This window comes from Nelumbo lutea, chromosome 1 (assembly GCF_056320005.1).
Source record: "Nelumbo lutea isolate HS-2025 chromosome 1, American lotus-T2T, whole genome shotgun sequence".
In the NCBI taxonomy this organism is placed as follows: domain Eukaryota; kingdom Viridiplantae; phylum Streptophyta; class Magnoliopsida; order Proteales; family Nelumbonaceae; genus Nelumbo; species Nelumbo lutea.
In genome coordinates, this window is record NC_142684.1 from 144,493,116 (window position 1) to 144,498,863 (window position 5,748).

Below are 5,748 nucleotides of genomic sequence, written 5' to 3' on the forward strand. Positions count from 1 at the left end.
TTTGTCAACTTTAACTAACACATCTTCTATGATCCCCCTAGGATGTCTAATGGATCTATCAGCCAATTGTAATGCCACTCTAGTGGGTTGGGGTTCATTCAACCCCAATTTCTTGAAGATAGAATATGGCATTAAATTGATACTAGCTCCCAGGTCACATAAAGCTTTTTCAATTTTTAAACTGCCAATGGTACAAGGAATAGTGAAACTCCCTGGATCTTTGAGTTTCTGAGGCAGCTTGTTCAAAAGTATAGCAGAACATTCCTCATTTAATGCAACTGTAGCCACATCTCCCAGTTTCCTTTTGTTTGCCAATAATTCCTTCAAAAACCTTGCATAGTGTGGCATCTGGGCTAAAGCATCAGCAAAAGGAATATTAATATGTAAACTTTTAAATATTTCAAGAAACTTACCAAATTCCTTCTCCAATTTTTGTTGCTTCAGCCTGTGAGGGAATGGAACTTGCAGTTGTTGGTGCATCCCTTGTTGTGCTTCTGGTTGTTCCATCTTCTGTTGTCTGGTTCCAAGGCTTGTTTCTGCCTTGGGTTCAACCCAATTCTTCTTTTCTACCTCAGGCAACTCTTTTCCACTTCTTAAGGTAATAGCTTGCACCTGCTCTCGTGGATTCACTTCAGTATTGCTTGGAAGAGTTCCCGGCAGTCTGGAAGAGATTAATTGTGCCAATTGCCCCACTTGGCTTTCCAGGTTTTTGATTGAGGCTTCCTGGTTCTGGAACCTAGTTTCTGCACCTGCTATAAATTTTGTCATCAGTTCCTCCAAATTGGATTTCGGTTCAGGCTGATGATAAGTCTGGTGGAACGGCTTGGAAATATGCTGATTTGGCCAGGACTGGTTTGAATGTCCCCTCCATCCTGGATGAAAAGTATGGTGACTCTAGTAACCCTGCTGTCTTGACGAATTGCTGACATAGTCAACTTGTTCAGTAGATGGTCTGAACTGATTGCCAACTTGGCAGTCTGTACTGATGTGGCCTCCCCCACACACTTCACAATTAAGAGGCTGCACATGCATGGCAGCTATCTGCATTTCATCCATTTTTTTACTGAGTGCTCCTATTTGTGCAGCTAGTGCTGTATAAGTGTCAACATTATGCAAGCCTTGCTGCTTCCTAGTTTGAGTCCTTTCCGAATGCCATTAATAATTGTTGGCTGCCATTTCCTCAATAAGTGCATGGGCAACCTCAGGAGTTTTATTATTTATGGATCCTCCGGCTGCAGCATCTAATATGGTCTTATTTGAGTCAGTAAGACCATTATAGAAAGTCTGCACTTGCAGCCAAATGGGGAGGCCATGGTGAGGAACTCTCCTTAACAGCTCCTTGTATCGTTCCCATGATTCATATAAAGATTCCCCCTCTTGCTGGAAAAAAGTAGTGATGTCATTCCTCATTTTAGCAGTTTTAGAAGGGGGAAAATATTTAGAGAGAAAACGGCTGGCCATTTCGTCCCATGTGGCTATAGATCCTACCGGTAATGAGTTCAACCAAGCTTTGGCTTTATCCTTCAAAGAAAATGGGAATAACCTCAGCCGGATGGCATCATCACTTACCCCATTGTGTTTGAAGGTGTCACAGATTTCCAAGAAGTTAGCAATATGGGCATTCGGATCCTCATGGGCCATACCACAAAACTGAACCGTATTTTGTATCATTTGGATTATGGCCGGTTTAATTTCGAAGTTATTGACAGCAATAGTTGGACTGATAATGCTGGAGACAGTCCCGGTGAGGGTGGGCTTGGCATAATCCATCATAGTTCTTTGTTCAGCCATTTCTTGTGCTTCTTGTCTGACTTGCTTAGCAGCTCTCAAACGGACATGGAGAGTCCGTTCAATCTCCGGGTCATAAAGGATCTCTTCCAGTTCAGGTCTGCTTGTCATAAACTGTTAAAGTCAAAGCAATAAAAATGCCAATATTCACAAAAGAAAATAAATAACTAATCCTATCACACTGAAAATGTAAAGTGAATTATTGGAATACAAAACCTACATCCTATCATGAATAAATGAAGCCGATTATACTAAAAGCAGATTTAAACCAATCATCTTATTCAAGGTTCCTTTATCTACATCCATCGATTGCAACATCTGAATTCAGACCCAATTTAGATCTGAGTTCAGATCTACAAGTCTTTGGTATTGTTAGTCTAGAGAAATTAATAAATAATAATTCAGATCTGAGCTGGATATCTCATACACACTCATTGGTATACACTACAATATACATCCATTAAGGTTGGAATCAATTCTGTGATGCTTTAGGGCTGAAATCAGATCTAAAAAAAAAATTTAAAAGGATCTGAAATAAACTAAAACCAGTTCTGAGTTAGGCTTGGGTTAAAGATTTTAAACTCTACAATTGAAGCTCAAACCTGTATAGCTGATGCATATCAAACACTTGCTAAGACCTGAAAATTGGGTCTGCAATGTTTGGTATTGCAAGCTATTCGGCCCATACAACTTTTGTAGAAATCTGAAATCAGGTCTGCTAACTGTTTCCCTATAGCAGCCCTGCTACAGATCTGAATGCTAAAAGAAATACTTGGAAAGTGCTAATTTTTTTTTAAGTATCTGAGGCATAACAATTATTCAATCCAAACATACACCTCCTTAGCTAATGTAGCTCGGTTACAATTGGGTAAAGCCAAGAATTCAGTCCACCCAGAATTCATAGTATGCTCTGTATCAGTTCAGTCCTCACATCATATCAACTGCATTTCAGATTTGAATTTCTCTCATTCCTTGCTATCCATTCACCCTTGAGGCAGGTTGGATGTATCATAGGGTGGATTGGGGTAGTGATGGCACCCAATTCACCTCAAACTTGCATCGGTTCAGATCTGAGTTCAGAGGAATTCAGATCTGAACTGAGTAGATCTGTAACAGCAGAATTCAGATCTGAACTCAAGTTTGAGTTTGGATCTGAATTCTCAATTGCCTTACCTTCAGTTATTGCTACCAAATTGTTTTTGGGGAAAGGCAGAAGTGCCCTAGGGTGAATTGGGGTGGTGATGACACCCAATTCCCCTCAAAATTTCATCAGTTCAGGTCTGAGTTCAGAGGAACTCAGATCTGAACTGTTGCAGATCTGCAATAGCAGAATTCAGATCTGAACTCAGATCTGAGTTCTGATCCGAATTCTCAATTGCTCCTCTGGTTGTTCAAAAGATCTCCCATTTTTTTTTTTAATTTGTTTTTTTCTTTTTGTAATGAAAGAAAGAAAAAAAATAAAGTCTGAAACACAAGCAACTCTTTTCGGCTGAGTGCTGCAGATCTGAAATCTGCTGATCTGAGTGCCGAATGCAACTCAGATCTGCAACACTCATGTTTATGTGAATTTTTTCTTTTTTTTTTTTCTTTTTGAAGGGAACAACACCAAGATTGAATAGAAATCAAACATGCCTTTATTAAAATGAAACTGAAACAAAAAAAAAAAATGAAAGTAATCTACTTAAGAAAGAAGAAACATAACTACAATAGTACAGCAGTTGCAGTCCAAGCTGAAATGAAAAAGTTAGCAAATTAACCCAACTATGAATACAATGCTGAATGAGATCAGATTAAGAATGCTCAATGTTTCCTAATATTGCTTCTCTAAATCCCCGGCAACGGCGCCAAAAACTTGATGTGTGGCTCATTGTGACACTAGCAAGTGCACTAGCCGTTCAAGTAATAAAGTAGTGAGTGAAGTATCATTCCCACGAGGATTTAGGAAACAATTACCAATACTAAATTGAACATTTCTTATCTGATCAATAAATAAATCAAAACTCTAATGAAAGCTAAGAAATCCTAAATTAAAATCTATCTAAATCATTGGTCCAATTGCCTTCAATTCAGGTTAGAAGAGTAAGCAGTAAATGTCAATCTCAGAATTCAGCAATCTATCAATTTGGATCATTCGAATAAATCATGATTGAGCCTTGGTTTTGTGAAACCCCAAGGTCATGAACAGCCTCTCTCAAGTGCATGTTCATCCTATGCATGAGTGACGGTTCTTCTATCTCTAGCAAGAATCTAATCCCCATGCATGCATTTCTTCAAACACTTCTAAGGCATCAATTCAAATCTGAATTGATCACCAACTGAATTGTGCAAGTTATCTCTAACCTTGCACTCAATTCAGTTCTTGAATAGTAGATCTGAATTCCTAGAGTCTCTCTCAAGCACTCTAGGAATTCCAAGCTGTAGATTAATTCGCCCAATCTGAAAATTGCTGATCTGAATTCTCTTTCAAGCCATTCAGATCTTGCAATCTCAGATCTGAGAATTCAGATCTGAGTTTTGAAGGTTAGTTGGCCGAATTGATCTGCAATCACACCCTTATTCAAGAAACTTCAAGTACAATGCATGACCATTTGAATGAATCAAAAAGAATTAGATTGCTGAACTGAAATTTTACAAGCTGAAATACATCAAGGAAGAATGGAAACAAGGAGAAAGAAGAAAGAACATATAACTAAGAAACTGAATTCAAATCAAAAGAGAATGAAACTACAAATGATTTATTACAAAAAATCTTTGAATCACAATCCCTCAATTCGAACTCACCTTCTTCTTCTAGCTTGCTTGTCTTGAACTTCCTTCAGCCCTTCTTCTTCTTCCTTGCGCCTAGCCTTCTTCTCTTCTCTTCTCTCAAGGTGGCCGAACATCTAAGAGTGGGAGAGCCTTCCTCTCAAGCAATTGAACAACTTTCTCCCCTCCTAGAGGCCTCCTTATATAGTTTTTCAAGTGGGCCTTTGCCCCTTCTTGTAGCCTCTAGAATGGGGTGTATTATACCCCTCATGAACCTTCTAGAGTGCTCCCTCCTTCTCTTCAAGAAACTCCTAGAAGTTGCCGCCCCTAGCTCCCTTTGGGCTGCTATTTGGGCTACAACTTAGCTTGCTTTTGAGCTCATGTGGGCTATACTCTAGGCTGTTATTTGGGCTAAAAATGGGCCTTCCTTGCTGGGCCGAATTCTCCTCATAGCTAGGCTTTATTTTCTTGGGTTTTCTCAAGGAATTCACTTGCTCTTTTTGGGCCGAAGTGCTCTCTCTTGCTTCCACGACCGGGCTGGACTGAAATTGGTCTTTTTGAACCTTCTTTTCTTGCCTTTTTCCTTCCTTTTCTTGGATTGATTATCCCTGAACCTATTTTTAGCATTAAGCTAAATTAAGGCAAAAATTAATAAAACCGGCATAAAAATCCATGCTAAAATCCTCAAAAATTATAGATAAATTGTAAGTTCATCACATATAGAGACCACGATCAATGAATTCATGGATCAGGCGGTGAAACCCTGTGATTCTTGTGAAAAAAAAAAAAGAGGGAGTTTGAAAATAAAATCGTAACTAATGTGAGATGGAGCATAAAATGCACTCACATCTAGAAACAAAAACAAGTGTGAGATGGAGTATGAAATGCACTCACATCTAGAAATGAAAGCAAGAGTGAGATGGAGCATAAAATGCACTCACATCTTGAAAAAAAAAAAAAAAAGGGCAAGGGTGAGATGGAGCATTAAATGCACTCACCCTAGAACCCCAACCCCATTCTCACCTTCAGATCCTAGGAATTCACACTAAGTGGTGAAGATGTGATACATAGCAAGCTTATGGCAATAAGCACACCTTGTTTTGATTTAAAGGAAAGTAATTGCATCTGGCTGAATTGGTTTGTTAAAAGCAATGAGCACCCATGCAGTCCAAGGAGTTTCAGCCCTGGAAGGCTTGTCTCCTTGACTACCGATTT

General features: G+C 39.1%; 1 non-coding gene across 1 annotated transcript; it reads left to right on the forward strand.

The window, feature by feature from the left end:
* Positions 1-1,306: 1,306 nt before the first annotated feature.
* LOC148878114 (small nucleolar RNA R71) lies at positions 1,307-1,413 on the forward strand. Its single transcript, XR_016106084.1, has one exon. It is a non-coding gene; the product is annotated as a small nucleolar RNA R71 (small nucleolar RNA).
* The last annotated feature ends 4,335 nt before the right edge of the window (positions 1,414-5,748 follow it).